Source organism: Protopterus annectens, chromosome 5.part1 (assembly GCF_019279795.1).
Source record: "Protopterus annectens isolate FY-2018-M chromosome 5.part1, PAN1.0, whole genome shotgun sequence".
Lineage (NCBI taxonomy): Eukaryota > Metazoa > Chordata > Ceratodontiformes > Protopteridae > Protopterus > Protopterus annectens.
Genome location: NC_056736.1, coordinates 620,787,007 through 620,805,974, shown reverse-complemented (window position 1 = coordinate 620,805,974; position 18,968 = coordinate 620,787,007).

Sequence of the window (18,968 nt, the reverse complement as noted above, 5' to 3'; positions counted from 1 at the left end):
TGGGTAGTTGAAGTCGCCCAATATAATGGTGTTTGGAGAGACCTTCATATTTTCCAGTGTTCTCAGAAAGGCTGAGTGGGGTTCCTGGGTTAGGGACAGTGGTCTGTAGCAGGCTATAAACTGGAAGGTAGTTTTACCCACTGTTAGTTGCACATGGATAGTCTCTGATGCTTCGTGCTGTGCCACCAACCTGGAGGTGTGGGTATCTTTGACGAATATTGATACTCCCTCTCCTTTTGTGGGTCGGTCCAAGTTTTGGGGCCGAAAAGCATGGTATGAGGTATAACCTGGTAGTGCTGGGGTGCTCTCTGGAGCCTTGAACCAGGTTTCTGTTACTGCACATATATCGATGTTCTCCATGCTAAGGAGAGTTTGAAAAGTGCATCTTGAGGTTTAGACTTCTGGCATTGAGTAGCATTACTCTTAGTTTCTTATCCCTTGTGATACCTATGGAGGTGGGTTTGTCTTTTGTGCCTTGCCTAAAAAAGGCACTATGGGGGTAGTAAGAGCCTTTGCCAATATCCGAAAGCCCAGGGGTGACAGGCGCAAGCCGTCCCTAGCGAAGCATCGTGGCTTGTCGAGCATGTCATCCCAGGCTGACAGGCATTGGATCCCCATTGAATGACACCAATACTTAAGCCAGTTGTTGAAATTGATCATCTTGTCTTCATATTGTGGCATCATTCTTGGTGAGGGTAAGATGCTACTCAAGGTCAGGGTCATACCGGCCTGAGCCACATGCTCAGAGAGCTCCTCTATGTGTCTTTTCATGTAGTCCAGGGAGGTACGTCTCAGGTCATTCACACCAGCATGGACAATGACTGAGTCATATTTGTACTTGCCTTGGAGTGACCTAAGTGCTTGTGTTATGTGGCAGATCCTAGCGCCCGACAGGCAGCTCACCGTGACCTTCTCCTTGTTCAGCCTGGTGAGCGGGACGTCAGTGTGCCTGATGATAGAGTCACCTATTACAAGTGTATCAGGTGTGTTGTTTAGCCTTAAGGGCTGTGACTGTTCGGCACACTGGCTTTGTGAGCTATGTGTTGCACGTGTTTTGTTTTGGGGTAGCGGTTGCACGGGTGTCTGCCTTGGAGGTCTCTGCTGCTTAGGCAGATTTTTATTTAGAGCCTCCGAGTATGTTTTTGTGTGTTTATGTGTTTGGCTTGCTGTCGTGGTAGGTCTATGTGAGACTGCAATTGTACTGAGTGTGGTTTCCTTCTCCTCCTGACTGGTTACACCAGTACTGAGTTGAGAGAGCTTAGCCTCCAGTTTGGCTATATGGATGCATCTCTCACATGTGGTGGAATTTGTTGGGAGGAGGAGAGGGTTGTCTGTGTACATGAGGCAGTTGTAACATTGCCTCAAGATTCCCAGATTCACCAGCTGGACTGAAGAGAAGATTGACAACTGACCTTTGGACATGCTAAAATAGTATTGGGAATTCCTTTATAATTGAAAAAAAAGGGGCCAATGGGGAACAAGGTACTCAAGAGGACTTTGTGAGAGTGTAGTGCTTTTAATTTTTTAGTGCTGACTTATATAATTGCTTTAGTGAGCAAGTGCCTTTAGTGAGCAAGTGCCAGGTAACTTAAATGCAAAAACGACAAACAGTAACTTTCTTTTAAGTGAAACAAGGAAATGAGTACAGTAAGCAATGCAGATATCACTAGGGATCCACAGAAGCGCTGAAAAGCCGCGTTTTAGGTGGAATTAGCGTTTCAGGGAAATAACAAGCAAACAAACAACAAGCATACAAACAAATCTAGATGCAGCAGGCCTGGATCTAGTCTATGCTACAGCAAACAAGGTGTACCAATTTCAGTAAGAAACAGTTGAAATATGCAGGCACTATAAGCCTTTAACCAGAAATTCCCAGCTCAGAAGGGCAGAGTCCAGCCTCTCCTCCCACAAGAGTGCAGACCATGAACCTTCTTAATGTAAAATAACTGGCCTGAAGCCCAAGTGCTTAAACCATAACTACTACACTTTTAGAATAACAGACACTGTAACTTTAGCAATTTATCAGCACCAGATGCCATTCTCACATCATCTGAGAAATGTTTTACTATTTGTAGTTGTGCTTTTCAATTCTCATCTGATGAACTACACAGTTTTTAATTATCCAGAAAAAGTAGACATTAGTCTTTGAACAAGGTTAGTTTGTGTAAGTTATGCTGTAACCATATCCTAGAGTATTAAGAAAACAGCTTAATGGGTTAAGTGTAAGACAAAACCTCCAGAATGACAAAGAATTACTGTGGACTATCCCCCTCTGAATCTTTATCCTGGGGATAATAATATGCCCTTTGTAATGGCTTAGCTGCAAAGTGGTTGCCACTGTTTCATAGTCGCTACAAGGTAACTGATTACTGAAGGGTGCATTTTATACATTTGTAAACATTCCATTCCATTATACATGAATGTAAGATATTTTTGAATACTGCTTTTGTAATCTATCCATATTCTTCCACTTTTTACAGCTCTCTGTTATGGTTTTATTTAAGAATAGATGATCCTTTGTTCTACATGACTGTCTTTTATTACTTTTTGTTTTATTGCCATGATTGCTTTTTCTAGATGGTTATAACCTCTGCCGGCATTAGTTCCAATATATAACTAATATATTGTTAGAAGGCATGTTATTGGTCTATATAGTTATTAGGATGGCTTACAAGTTCACTTTTAAGGAGGAGTATGTTTTTCCTGTTGATAACCACGTTGGTGTCTGTTTAGGATGTGAATATAAATAATTTTTACTCAGGGCCAAATCTTTGTGTAAACATGTTAATACCTTCAGCCAGACATTAGATACTGCAGCTAGAACCAGTGTTTTTCACTTAGGTGATTTTCTTAATTTTTGTCTCAGTTTCTCTGGCTGTTACTTTCTCCCATTGCACATCCTGTTTATTAGAGTGTCTTACTGCTCCTGTTAACTCTTTTATCCATTCAGAATCTTTGTTATGTTCAAATACAATCATTTTTCCCTAATTTCTCTTTTACTCTTGCAACATATCCTCTGTATTTTTTTTTTCATAATAGTAACAGTATATAATCTCTTCCTTATTCCTAACATTTAATTGTCCTTATGTCTTTTGCTAGGCCTATCAGTTTTTTGTTTTTGTGGACTACTACTTCCTTCTACCATGGTAGTCCACTCTCAACCTAAGCCTGGCCTAGATCTATTGTAGGAATATGTTCATGTTCTGTGGATTCTACACTGCCTTTTTTCCAGTCCTAACACTAGGGTAGGCACCTATTTTATCCTGGGACCTGTACTTCCAGTCTTCTTTCTAATCTTTTGAACTACCTTTCTCAACAATATACAAAATACAGGTTATATATCAATGTCATCTTAGTTATTTTTTTTAAAAACTGTGTCCGTCACATGAAGATACTCACCAAGACACGAGGATGCATTTTATTAGGTCAGAGTAAGAAATGTCATTATAAATAAGTTCAGAACAGTGTAGGGTATTGCTTTATAGTTTTTCAACATAGTAGAAAATGGATTTATAACTATCTTTGACTTTTGAGGCCAGCCTAAGTTTATAGGCTCCTTTAGTAGACCCGATACTGTTTTGTTTTTATGATGTTTTTGACATCTATTTGAGAAAATTGGTTTTGGATCTGTTTTTAAAGTTTTTTGTAGAGTATATTTATGGTGGTGAACCAAAGGGTGATTTATGTTTTAATTTTCTGTGATAACTTGGTGTTGGGTAGGACTGCTGTGTTTATAGATTATTTAAATGAGTGTGAATTTCTTAGTGAAACTAGCTGCTATATCAAATTCTTGGGTGGTGCAGTCATAGGTGAATTTCAATATTTCTTCATAGTGTAGGTACATGATAGCACTTTTAAAGTATTTAAATTCACTAGGATTTGCTGTAGGGTCTCAAACGTTATGTCTCAAGCAAATATTTAGGATCATCTAATAAGTGTCCATGGAGGATATGTTCAGCTTTGAAGCAATCACTGGCACTCTTGTTACTCTTGTTATCCAGTGGGCAGTGTGGACACACTGATAGTGTGGGCAGTGTGGACACACTGGTAGTGTGGCCAGTATTATCACATACTAACTGGTAGTTTACAGATTAGTGCTCATGTTTTTAAGTTAGGCAGTTTGATCACTGGTTTGCGATTTGTATATTACAATATGTGTGTGTGGCATCCATGCATTTCTGGAACTAAGAAACAATCATGATATACGAATGATGAAATCTGACAAAAGATTGCTTTGCATTGATATAGCTACTGTCATGATGTATGAGTGATGAAATGTGACAAAGGAGGCAGAACTGTCCTCCTGGACTCTAATAAATATATTGACATATAGAAGAGCTGCTGGCGAACAATTCTTTTTATGAGCTATGTTATTATAAAGATGTTAGGACGGTTTATTCTTCATCCCACCTACATTTCCTCCCTCCCTCTCTCCTCCTTTAATCTTTTTCCTCCCTTACTTTCCTCTCTGTTAATTCTGTTACTTCTACAGTATTATGTATCCTGACTTCCTCTTTACCTTACTATACTCTTCTAGTGTTCTTTATACCCTCTAATGTACTCTTTCCAGTAACTCAACTTCCTTTATACTAACTTATTTTTCTTTTACTGCTCTCTATTCCATTCTAATTTACAGTCCCTGGTAAACTGATACTATTCTCCCTTCTCCCCCTCTACCTAGCTCTTCCCCTCACTCTACTATTTGTAAAACTAACTTATATCTGTATCTTATGTCTATATCTTATGTCTGTAATCACTAACCATCTATAACTCTTATTCTGCATCTTATCTACCTTTGCCTGGACCATATGCTCTTCCATACTCATCCTTTTTTTAATCCCTCACTTGCAGACTTTTCTTCTCGTACTGCATCTGTTCATCTGTACTATCTTTTCCTTTATATCTTTTGAAACTAATTTGTATTATTATACACTAGAATATTCTTTACAGTGAATATGATTTTTGTACTATAATTTTATCTTCTGTACAACTTGCCCTTTTAATTTTATACTTTGCAATGTGGAGCTGTGAGAATTGTGATTTTTTTTCTTTTTTATACTTCCAAATTTATGCTTTGGGTTTTTATACTTGTATATTTTTTTACTGTGGAGTTTTTCTCCTCGGGTCTCTGCTGAAAATGGGCACTAGCTCAGATGGACTAACCCGGTCAATAAATAACTAAATAAATTCTGTTAATGTTTTATTCAATTATGTAGTATGTGTCTGAAGAGGTTCTCCAGAAATGTTTATTTTTTAAGGGTAGTACATGGAAGGCTTACCAGAAAGCCCACTTGTCCATGAGCTAAGCATGGGCAGAGGGATCTAGGACGTCTGATCGAATGATCAAACGTCCGAATTCATAACCACAGAACGCACTTTAACGAAAGAGCTTTTATTGAAGAAGCCCTTTCGTTAAAGTATGTTACTAAAAAACAAAAAAAAAAACCCACTGCATTAACGTTTTAGCAGGGGGGCTTCACCCCCCCCGTGTCCCCCAACCCACCTACTTTAATATTCTCCCTCGAGACCGCACTACAGTGGGAAAAAGGAAAATTTCCCTTATCCGCACCATAGTACAACCTCGGCATCAGGCATGCTTACGCGAAAGTGCTTCTTCGGTGAAAAGCACTTTCGCATAAGTATGCCTGGCCGTTTGGGTTTCGGACTTTTGATAATTCGATCAAATGTCCTAGACCCAGGCAGAGTTGGTTTCCCTCTCTTATTGCACTATTCTTTTCCTTCATGGCAGCGTCTTGTAGGATACTGTTATGTTTCATCTTGGTGTAAGGAAATTAAGCCTGCTGTCAGTGACCGAACAGGTAGGTCTTAAAGCTGCCCATTTGTTTGTCCACAGCCATGTTATTGCTGTTTTAAAAGGAAGAGAAAATATTTAGAATGTCTATAGGTTTATTGCAAGTGGCAAGGCAGGTCCGTGGGTTGGATGATCATATAGAATTTGTTGCACTTTAAAATAAGTAAATACATAAATAAAAATAAAACTAAAGGTTAACTAATCCAGATTTTTGGAATGTTGGTAGGCACATTTCTGAGAGAGCTAGTGCTGAGATATCAGATATCGCAGGCTGTTATTTATCTCTGTAAAGTATGTGTGGTACCTTACGTTAAAAAACAACATAGTTCTTGCTAATGTGCATGCCCAGCAGCATTAATATATTCATTCATGTCAACAGAAAGTTGTGTGTTTATCACTTAGAGTAGATTGAAGTTTAGCAGTGCTTCATACAGGGACGTTTGCACTCAAACATATATGAGTTTCTCACTGTACAAGGAATAATCAGTCAAGGTTTCCGTAGGGGGTTAAAGTTGAAGTGTGCATTTTCCATACAAGGTGCCAGTGGGCTGGGAGTGTGGGGATCTTTTTTCCAGGAGGGTTGAATTTTTATATAGGATATAGCAGACTTTAATATTAAAAAATAAAAACAAAAAAACAAAGGAGGCAGGGAAAAGTAAAGGCAATGTAAAATAAATGCCACCAAGCGGGAGGTGCAGAAGTATTTTCAGGAATTTAGAATATTATTTTATAGGTGATAGAGGACCTTTAAAAAAAATAGAAAATAAAAGTAGAGACAATGTTATATAAAAATGTTGGGTTTACCTGGGTGCACATAAGGTGCTGTGGGACTGCAAGTTACTGCATTTGTGAAGGGTTTGGAGCTATACATTGTGTTGCTTCTTGTCAGGCTTACTTAGGTTTGTTTTTGTTTTCTTTATGTACAGGGCACCTGCTTTAATCTTTGGTTTTGTTTTGGGTGTTGGTGCACCATGTTCATTCTTCAGATGATAACTTTAGGGTTGATTTTACTCTTGTCATCTTGGCCCTGCATTTGTTGAAGCAACTTTCTATTCAATTATTTGAAATTGTTTGGCATTCTGGAACCAATGCAGCGGCAGTGAATCTAGAATCTGGAGAGAGTTGTTGTGCCATTTTCCAGTATTATTAATTTGTGTAGAAACTTTGTTCTAAGGTTGCTTAATGAAGTGAGGCCTGGTGGACAAACAAGAACAGAAAGCAATCAACAGTAAATAAATTATATTTATTTTATTTAACATTTGTTTACTGGGAAAGTCCGAATGGCACAGAGCCTATTTTCAGTGGGGAGAAATGTTCCAGGTGCATGTCTTTGGAATGTGGGAAGAAACCGGAGCATCCAGAGGAAACCCACAGGAATGCAGGGAGGACATGCAGACTCCACACACTGCTGCACCACTGCACCACCTGTAACTGGGACACACACACACACACACACACACACACACACACACACACACACACACACACACACACACACACACACACACACACACACACACACACACACACACACACATATATATATATATATATATATATATATATATATATATATATATGGGATCCGTCAATATATTAGAAGTTTCACTACTTCGAACCCCACTTCACCGGGTCCACTTGTCTTGTTCGAAGTAGTGAAACTTTGAACATTGACTTCGGCAGTCACACTACAATGTGGACTGGGAATATTCCCTTTCCCGACTGTAGTGCAATCTCAAAGTTGGTATATTTAAGTAGGGGGGGTGGGGGGCACAGCCCCCCACACATGGGGGGTGCAGGGGGGCTTGCAAAAGCATGTTTTAGTGTTTTTTTTTTTTGGGTAGCCCGGGGAACTAGACTTCAGCGAAAGTGCACTTTCGTTTACGTGGACTTTCACTGAAGTGTAGGGTCTACTGCTCTATTTCGAAGAAGTGTATTTTCGATGTAGAGCAGTAGACCCATATATATATATATATATATATATATATATATATATATATACACACATTTATGAACAAAGGTAAAATAAATGAATAAATATAATAAAGCATTTTTACATATTTTGGTTAAGCATAGAATATTAAAACCATACAGTAATAAGAGAATATTAGGTTCCATTGCCTTAGCAGGTTAACACTTTGTAACATAGGTTAAATTAATATCTTGTACTTACTAATAATTTTTTTTTGTATTTGCAAGTACTTCATCCTTCCAGGTACTCAATCACCTATGATGGCGGTAAATCCAAGAGGCACAGGGTCCTTTATGGAGCTAGAAGCAGCCCAAATGCAGGACCAGGTTTCGATTGTGAGAAAATGACCATTGTCAGTGATAGAAGATGAGTCAACCGCAAGGACCAGCTCTCCAAGGAAATCAATGGAAAGGGCTAGTAAAGATGCTCCAGTTACTGGAGAAAATGCAACGGCCTTACAAGAAAGTGTGGCTGTCTCCAAAGGTAATCTTAGAAGTGGGGAGGTTGAAATGAATGTCGGTGATAGGGACAGTCAGCAGAGGAATATCTTGAAGAGTTTTTCACTTCCAGAGAAGTGTAGGGTGAGAATATTTGACTTAGCTTTGGAGAAGCATTTTGGTGCCTAACCTGCACTGCCTAATATCTCCCAGGGAGATCCTCCTTGGGCCCCCCCCATACAATCAGACAGACAGATGTTGCCTCTCCCATTCCAGAGAAGGATTTTTTTTGCCTGACCCTGACCTCAACAAACCTCAACTTTTGTGACCCTTGGCCCTCACTAACCCTTCTAGAACTGCAGTTCTGGGTTCTCACATTACTGCCCATGTCCCCTTAGTTATCAAAGATAAAATATGTAGAGGGGATTTTGTTGATATTTTTGACTTGGTGGATACTGAAGTTATTCATTGTATAATAGAGGCAGAAAACCCTGGATCAAAGGACATAACACCAACCTTAGCAGCTGTAGGGAAAAAAGCCTCAGCCAAAGCTTTGACTAGAAACTGGGATATGTGGTCTTTAGGAGTCATGGTGTTTATGCCTATTATCATGGAAAAGGGTCCGAGTCAGGCCTTGCCTTTGCTTGCCTATTTTTTGTCCTTGAGTGAAGCCCATCATCTAAAAGAGGGCATGGCCATTCTATGATCATATGTTTAGAAAACTGAGAGCAGTGGACAAATCCATCAAATGGGAGAGAAGGCATCCTGATATCTGGCTAAGTGCCATGTTAGGTAAATGTAATACTTTAGGGAATGAAGTTTCCACCATAGTTCCAGGTGAGAATAAGTTCTGCTGGGTGTTCAACAGTGGCAAGTACGTCTGGCTGTCTTGTAAGTTCCCACACTTATGTTCTTCCTGGGAAAAGGGCACCTGTTCCATGAACTACAACATAGGCAGTAGTATACTTAACACCAAAAGTGTGATAAGAGACTTTGGGACACAGGTGGACAGTAGTCTCTCCTTTGATAATCACATTGCCATGGTAGTCAGGAAATCCTTCTATGTGGCACACCTCATTACAAAAGGTTTCTCACCCAGAAAAAAAAGGTCATTGTTCCCCTCTACTCATCCCTCATTACAGAGTACAATGCCCCTTTTGGTATGTACCTCACAAGAAATCTACAACAACTGGAAAGGCTGCAGAAATACCTCACAAAGAGGATTACTGGCCTCAAACAGATGCCCTCATGAACCGTCTCAAAAAACTCCAGCTTTACTCTGTCGCATATCGCCTACTCAGAGGTGATCTCTGCCTAACATACAAGCTATGTCAAACCCAGAGCTGTTGGACATGCTCCACTTAAAGAAATCCCAATCCCTCCGAGCTACATGCTCTAGGGACATAAATCTTGTCACCACAATAAACAGAACATGCCAGAGGGATAGATTCCTGTCCCAGAGACTTCCCATACTCTGGAATAAACTACCCATCTATATCAAACAAAGCTCCTCATTAGCACTCTTCAAGAAAAATCTTGATAACTGGATGGGAAATAGGAAATTGACCCTGGGGATCACTTCTGTGGCTCTGCTCGACAGTGGCACTGGAAAATAATTTTCTTGGGTGGCAAATGCCAGGGTACCTTTTTGGCTGGGCTTGTATAGGCCCCAGGGCCGATATCCTAGTACCTATCTATGAACCTATGTTCAGCAGTTGTTCATCGAAGTCAAGTCACCCGACTTACAACAACCCCTTCACATATTAGGAAAATAACTTAGTTTCATCGCAGAATAGCTCAGCAAGGGCAAGTCATCTTTTTCATGGCTCAAGAGCCATTGGGTTTAGGGAGCAAACTAGGGGGCAGGCATTTGCACTCCCCAGTCAAGTTAGATAAAGTGGTTCAAGTGTTCTCAGATTAATACAACCGTGATGCAGCAGAGTTTCTTATTGAAGATTTTGCAATTGGTTTCAGGATTGGTTCCTTGCTTACTTTGGATTGTAGACCCGCTAAAAATTTGTTATCATTCAAGGTGTATGAGGATATTGCCTTCAGAGCAATTGAGAAAGCAGTATTATCAGGTAGGGCATTGGGCCCCTTTGTGCATCCACCTTAGCCTTCTTTCAAAATTTCTTCAATAGGTTTAGTCCCTAAAAAGAAGGAGGGGAAATTTAGACTGAGACACTATCTTTCTCACCCAGCTGGTGTATCCATTAATGATTAGATTGACAAGGACTAATCTAAAGAACACTATACTTTCCTTGATGAAGTGACATGATTTATAGATACTCCATCTCTGGCTTTGTAAATTAGATATCAAATAGGCTTCTCACTTTCTTCCAATCAGGCAAGAAGACTGGCTTTTGTCAGGTTTTCAGTTGGATGGGAAACTTTATTTTGACAAAGTCATGTCAATGGATTGTGCCATAGCTTGTTCCACCATCAAAGTATTCAGCACAGCCATTCACTGGTATTGGGAGCAAAGGGCTCATGGCAAGCAAAGATTCATTACCTGGATGATTTTTTGATAGTTGACATTACTAGGACTGATAGTGGACATTACTTCAAGGTCCTTCAAACTTTTGGTAGATTGGTTTCTCAAAAGCATGATAAAAAAGTTTCTGGGGGCTAGTAGGGATAAGGTGGAAGAGGTAATACAGTTTCATGGATATTAATCTTTGCTTGCAAGGCTTCTGCCCTGGGTAGAACATTCCTTTGAGCCATCTTAAATGTATTAACAGGTAGCAAGCTCAATCATTACAAAGTAAGAAAACATGCAGAGTCAAGGAGGGCCTCCGCTTGTGGTATATCTTTTTTAATCAGTAAATGGGGTATCTTTCTGGAAATCCCCTTGGGTTTCATGCATGGAACTACAACTTTTCACAGATGCTGTGGCAGGTGTTGGGATGGGAGGTTAAGTTCAGCGCAGTTGGTTTGCTACAAGATGGCCCATGACCTGGACCCTAGAAAGGAAGACGGACATTACATTCCTTGAAAGTTTTCCAATATGGGTTGCCACTTTGATATAGAAAAAGTGTTTGAGGAATTTCAGGGTATCTTTTTGTTCTGACAACCAGACAGTACTTTGAACAAACACACCTCTAAGTCCAGATGGGTTCATTCTGCCATTAGATTATTGGTTTTGTTGTGTTTGCAAATAAACTTAACTTTTTCATGCATACATGTTCCAGGGTGTGATAATGGTATCACTGACAGTTTCATGCATACATGTTCCAGGGTGTGATAATGGTATCACTGACAGTTTCATGCATACATGTTCCAGGGTGTGATAATGGTATCACTGACAGTTTCATGCATACATGTTCCAGGGTGTGATAATGGTATCACTGACAGTTTCATGCATACATGTTCCAGGGTGTGATAATGGTATCACTGACAGTTTCATGCATACATGTTCCAAGGTGTGATAATGGCATCACTGACAGTTTATTCTGCTTTCAGTTTGTCAGGTTTCATCTGTTGGACCAGGATGTGGAAGCTTTTGGAACATTAGTTCCCCCAGACGTTTGGTTGATTGGAGAATAACAGCCAGATCCCTAGTGGCAAATTCTTGGGGAAAGAATACAAAAAGCATATTCATTGTCATTTCAGTCCTTTAAAGTCTTTTATGTTTCGTTAACCAGGAGTAACAGAATTTGTAGTTTGCCATTATTATCACAATTCTTGTTGCACAGATGTTACAAAGGCGATGCTCCTAGTACACTCTGCATACATTTGTCTGCTTTGGACTGGTTAGCATGCTTGCTAGGGCTTATAGAGTACTCATGTCATTGGTTATTTTTTTAAACACCTGTATTGAATCATCACTTGTGACACAGGCAAATTTACATTTATACAAAAATAATCAAATTGTATTAAATTAACTTTAACAAACATTTGTCCATAATTCTTAAGGTCTGGGCAAATACTTAAGAGACTACAAAAGATACTAGGAAGCTGATAGGTCATCATCTCCTGGTTATTGTTGTTAAAAAATTGTTTCTCTCAGTCACTGATTTCTACTCATTTACCACGTGGGCAGCTTTGTTCTCCTGGCTTTATGTGGGGGCCTCCTGAGCCAGTGAATTGCTGAATTCTTTACAATGGGAGGATGTTGTTATTCATACTCAGTTTGTGTTCATTTGGCTGGGAAAATCCAAGACTGAGCAGTCTCACAGGAATAATCAGGTCTGCCTGGATAAAGTCAGTCCACTGGTCATTTGTTCAGTTCATTGGGTCAGCTTCCTTAGTAGGTTGTCTCCTGGGCATCCAGTAAAGGCTTAGTTTTTACATTTGTGTCTGGCAGGCCTGTTAAATTGGTAGATGCTAATTTGGTCCTGGTCAAAACCCTGACATGTCAAGGTATAAACTTGCAGGGTCACTCCTCCCACTCTTTTTGTACTGGACACACATCTGATTTAGCAATGGAAAGGCATTCTACCAAAGTTCTTAAGAGAATGGAAGGTGGTTCTAGGTGGCTTTTTGGCATGTATCAGGCATTAACAGCGTAATTTTGTTTTGTTTCGGGAAAACGAATTATCTGGATTTTGTGCCACTTATTCATCAGTAGAGCAGCCTTCCAGACTTTGTCTCATCCATGAAAATTATTGGCTCTTTGAAACTTAACCACTGGTCATTCCAGTGCTTTGGTTTCCCAGGGCTTTCTTGGTTTCAGTTTTGGGGGTTATGGTGTCAAGTTTCAGCTTAGGCAAAGCTCTATTTGCTTGTACAATAGCTAAATTTTGGAACTCACTCCCAAAGCACATAACTTCTACCAGCTCTGTCTCTTTATTCAAGAAACTACTTAACACCCACTACTCTACCAATTGGCTGTATCCTTGTGACTCCCAGATTAACTCACTTTCCTTTCAGTACTGCTATGATTCTGCAGAACCTTCACCACTTACCTATTAACTACTTCATTCTTAACAAAGAAGGTTTTTAAATTACTTATTTTTCCAAACAATGTTATTCAGAAGGTTATTTGTTATACTTCACCTATGTAAAAATGTTAAATATGTTCTAATATGATTGCATGGGAATGTACTACTGTTCTTGTTTTTGTTTATGTTTTATATGTGGAGCTTTTCTCCCCGGGCCTCCGCTGAAAGTGGGCCTGTGTCCAGTCGGACTTTCCCGGTCATCAAATGTAAAATAAAATAAAATAAAAATAAATAAATACGATTCTTCCTCAGGCTTTAGTTATCATGGGGAAATAACTTTGTTCTAGCCCCCATAAGGATTTTGTTAGCCAGAATCTTGTTGGCTCTTCAAAAATTTTGTGCATTGTAGATGACAAACAGGAGAGGGCTTGGTCTTGGGCCCTCTCCTGTTTAACATCTACTTCTCAGAAGTGCAGGCCAACACAGAAGGACTCTGGCTGATCATGTTCGCTGATGACTACAAGCTAGGAGTCATTATCAACTCCCCAAGTGATGCAGACATCCTACAAAAGGGCTTCTCTGAGACCAATGACTGGTGTCAGAACCATACCCTAAAGCTTAACACCGAAAAATGCGTTATCATCCCCTTTGGAAAAAATTCAGTTCCCACGAATTACCATATTGATGGGAGCCCACTGAACACTCAAGAGATCTGAAGACCTAGGTCGAAGCCACCTCACCTTCGACCACCACATTGCCACTGTGGTCATAAAGTCCTTCTATGTGGCACATCTTATAACCAAAGGTTTCACATCCAGGAAGAAAGAGGTCATCATCCCTCTCTACTCATCCCTCATTAGACCAGTCATTGAATATAATGCCCCATTTGGCATGTACCTGACCAGACACCTACAACAGCTGGAGAGGCCACAAAAGTACCTCACAAAAAGAATCCTAGGCCTTAAACACATGTCCTACATGGACAGACTCAAGAAACTTCAGCTGTTCTCAGTATCTTATCGTCTACTTAGAGGTGATCTCTGCTTGACTTGCAAAGCCATGTCCGACCCAGCCCTACTTGAAATGCTACACCTAAAGAAATCCCAATCCCCCCACATCACACCCAGATCACAACCTCATTAACACAGTTAACAGAACATGCTGGAGGGACAAGTTCATCTCCCAAAGACTGCCCATACTCTGGAATAAGCTTCCCGTTCATGTCAAGCAGAGCACCTCACTGGCCCTCTTCAAGAGAAATCTTGACGAGTGGATGGGTAACAAAAAGTTCACTCCGAGGATCATTCCATTTGCACTGCTGGATATGGGCACTGTGAACTAACATCAGGTGGCACAGTGCCTGGGCAATTTTTTTTTTGGGGCTAGTCTTGTAAAGGCTCCAGAGCCATTAGTCTAGTACACACCTATGAACCTATGTAATCTCAGATAGTGTTGTTCTAGTATGAGATTTTATCTACAGTTCAGTGGGTCAGAGCCAGGAGGGAAGCAACTCTCAAAGTCTCCAGATGCTTCATAAACAACAGGCTCATTCAGCAACTCAAGTCAGTTTTCAAGTAATTGAGCACAAGGAACTGGATAAACTGGATAAAGACATTTATGACCATGATGGGATGCATCTTAACAGCCTGTGCCTTGATCTATATATTTTGGACATTATATTAGCAGCTGAGAAGTATTTCAATACTGTTTTTATTAATGAAGTAAGGTGTGTTTTTCCAAAGCTATTTGGAGGCCACAAGAAAGAGGGGATGGCATGGTCATGCTGTATGGTGGCTGCCCTTAGGCTTTTCTTCTCTTTTTCCTTTGCCCCTGGTTGTTTCTCCTTCCCTTTTTCCTTTGCCTCTGGTTGTTTCTCCTTCCCTTTTTCCTTTGCCCCTGGTTGTTTCTCCTTCCCTTTTTCCTTTGCCTCTGGTTGTTTCTCAGTGGCCATTTTGTGTTGACAGTGTATTTTCAGGTTTAGCCATGGCTAAGGCAAGTGATGGCGATGTGAGGCAAACCTTAAGAAAATTGATATCAGGTCTAAGACAGCTTGGGTTTACGCACCCAGGCACATCAGTGACAATCCAGAATGGGCTTAGTCACTGTAGATCAGAGTGTAAAGTGTGTGTGCTATATCTTTAAGAAGCATGCAAGACTGTGTGTGCATGTATAAATTACAGATACGTGCAATCCCTAGTGCCATTTTGTAGAAGCAGCCAGAGAATGAACATGCATGATCGCAGCTGTTAGTTTGCACATACTGTAAATTACTTAAGTTATAGTCAGTAAGCCTCTATAGTGATGTGTTTGTATAAAATAAAGCTGCTTAAACAGAACCCATGAAGACTAGTTTATTCATATCCTAACACAAAAGTGACATGGTGCCAGAACTGGTATTGAAGAGAGAAGAATATTCGGAGCCATAAGATGTAAAGACAACAGCGAACGTAAAGCCGAGAGAAAAGAGCACACATATGACCAGAAAGAATGAAAGGTAATGAGAAATAACATGAATTATTTAATTGATGCGAAAGATAGAAAAAAAGGAGCATTACAAGGGCACAAACCACAATACCAGGCAAGCGGAAAGTCAAAAAAGTTTATTAACTAAAGAAAATGTTTAAGGTAAAAGTATTTGATGAAATGATAAACAGCAAAGGAAAAAAAAAAAAAGAGTATCCACCAGATTCATGAAGCTCGGTGCAAGGACTCCGTTAGACTTGCGCCGACCATGCGGCATAGAGATGGCACAGTAGCACCACATGCATATTAATGAAGGCTTGCTGTGGCAACGACCATGTGCATAGGAAACTTGCTCGAGTGCAGGGGGCGGGCCCAAGCACTGCACGGAGGTGCGAACATTTCAGCTGCATACGCGCAACCTAAAATGCTGACTAGTACAGCCTGCTTCTTATAGTAATCACTCCTGTCAGTGTCCATGGATACCGAAAAGTATGCAAAGCATACAAGACAGTTTTACGAACACCAAAATAAAAAGTAAACACAAAGGCACGTAGCTGAATATTGAGTTCCCATCCCTCGAACAAATGACATTTAAAACCCCATGCCCGTATTCCATTGTAGTGTCGATAGTTATACCAAGTGGAAGCAAAACACATTGGGTTATCGCGCTGCCAGTTGCTAAGCCTAGCCCAATGGTTAGGATTACCACCTGTCCCACATTGTGAGGGACAGTCCCCCTCTGGGCAGTTGTGTCCATACCAAAACCATTATAAATGTCAAATGTCCTGCGATTGTAGGACATAATTATGTCCCATATTTTATGTAATAGTCCCATACAATACTTATTTCCATATGTAAAATACCTAAATGTTACAAGAAACAGAATAAGCAAGTAAACAAAACAAAATAAGAAACTAAACTGCTACAACAATAAGCTTACATTTAGGCATAAAACTAAAGTACTATTCTTTGTGCTGACCGTGGGTATGCGTTGGCCTGTAAAATCTGATTTGTGTCCCAAAAATGTCCCATCTTGGTCATATGAAAAGGTGGCAACCCTATCAATGGTCAGAGCATTCGCCCAATATCTGCCCATTCACGGTCCAAGTCATCCTTGTCAGGACTGCCCAAAGATGAACAGGTATTACCCAGGTCTACCTACCATGTCATGAAAGATAAGAATTTGCATGTACCTATGTGTGTGAAGTACAGCATGTGGAAGATCAAAAATGCTAGGGTAGTCCTCACAACCATATTGGTACCAGAGATATGTAGTTTACGCAATGTGTTCTGTTGACTGTGCCATGGGCCATCAACCAGAGAAGGGATGGATGGATGGTGTGTGTGGAATATGGGGGTAGGGGGGTGACAAGTAATGTAATAATTCGCCAAGGGGAGACTGGGTTGGATGCACAATAGGTGAACTGGAGGTGTACGAGGGAGCAGTGGGTGAATCAGAAAGAAAACCAAAGAACAAACATTCACATCCACAATACAACCTGACAGGCCATACTGTAGAACACAATCCCACAAACATATGAACATTAAAATGTGCGATACACATGCACAGAAACGTTACCGGCACCTAGCCACATAATGGTCTGGCCTGAACTGAGCCATCCAACCCCAACACACCTGGATACATAACTGAATACCCATCATCCCCTCCACAGCACACCACTCCCCCCTTTCTGAACGTCCACCAAAGCCAACCATACTCGGGCTGCTAGCTTGGCACAGCCATATCTGCACATAGTGACCCCTACTCATATCTAGTAGGCAGTCTCACCCTAGGCAGTCTCAGGATTGCAAAATATGTATCCCTTGCATGTATAACCCTACCTCATTTTCGTAAAGCCAAAAGAACTGAGGTCATTGGTCCCCACAATTTTTGGATATCCCTCATGGGATAAGTATCTGTTCTAAACATTAGACTTGGTGTCACGACACGATGTCCAGTCCTGTAGATATCTGTACAAAAGTTGTATGAGCAGTAGTTGTCCACAAGACTGCTCAGCCTCCAGCCGGTCCTGCAGAACCTACGACCCAGGATTAAACACCTGACCGTGATGCACGTCTTTCCACATGCGTTATCGGGAATATATACCTTACACATTCGCATAGTGGCAGTCGGATATAGGGTGATTAAAGTGCTTTAAGGCAGATGTAAGTAGGGTCACCACCTGTCCCATTTTGCGAGGGACAGTCCTTTTTTGGGCAGTTGTGTCCTGACCAAAATTAATACAATGGCAAATGTCCTGTGATTGTAGGAAATAATTATGTCCCATATTTCATGTAACAGTTGCATAAAACAGTTATTTCTGTATGTAAAATACAAGAAACAGAATAAGCAACTAAACTGCTACAAGAATAAGCTTTCATTTAGGCAAATAAGTAAAGTTCTAACCTTTGTACTGACCATGGGTATGTGTCGGCCTGTAAAATCTGATGTGTGTCCCGAAAATTCCCCACTTTGGCCATTTAAAAAGGTGGCAACCCTAGATGTAAACAGGTATGCAAGCGTGTATGCGCGACGGTTAGTGGCGGTGGTTCAACAGTATAGAAAATGTAAATAAGCATGTAGGTGTATATGCATGTGTATGTACAGGCCGATATATATATATATATATATATATATATATATATATATATATATATATATATATATATGAAGAATGAACGTGGTCACAATATAGCAGTCATAATGAATGTGAAGAGAAATAGCAGTGGAACCCCCTGTAATATTTAGTGCTGTTATATATCAGGATGGCCAGAGGTGAGCACACCTCTGCATCCCCAACCACAGGTAGGACGCTAAAAGTGGAACTAACAATGTCCCCGTGCTAAGTCTGACTTTCAGCTAGGCACAGGGCAGTCCCGGTCCCTAGTCAGACAAGCCTAAACCCGGATTACAACATGAATACCCTGACAATCAACCACACGTATGTGCCAGGACTATAGGCTTTGGAGGTCTGAATATACTTTGAGTGAGTCAACATGCAGCAAGGGTCCAGAGCAGTAGGGAGTGGCACATGTGTAGTAGTGCGGTTTTCCCAACAGGAAAATGGATGCCTACTGTGTTAGTGAAGTGTTGAGTTGTGTGTTCGGGTAACTATGAACCACGGGTATACATATAAATGAAGCAGAACACCAATAGTGTAGTGGTTAGAGCATCCGACTATTGGGCAGACGTTGCCGGTTCGACTGCAGCACACATCATTTATGACATGTAATCCGTATACGAGCATATCTTTTAATATTATGCTGTATAACGATATAATACCAATTAAATGTGAACTGGGGTGACGTATCACAGTAAGAATGTAGACGGATTTTGCATGACCTGAATCGGCGGTTAAACGGAAAACGCAGCTGAAAGGTGTTGTATTCACCCTTTGTCC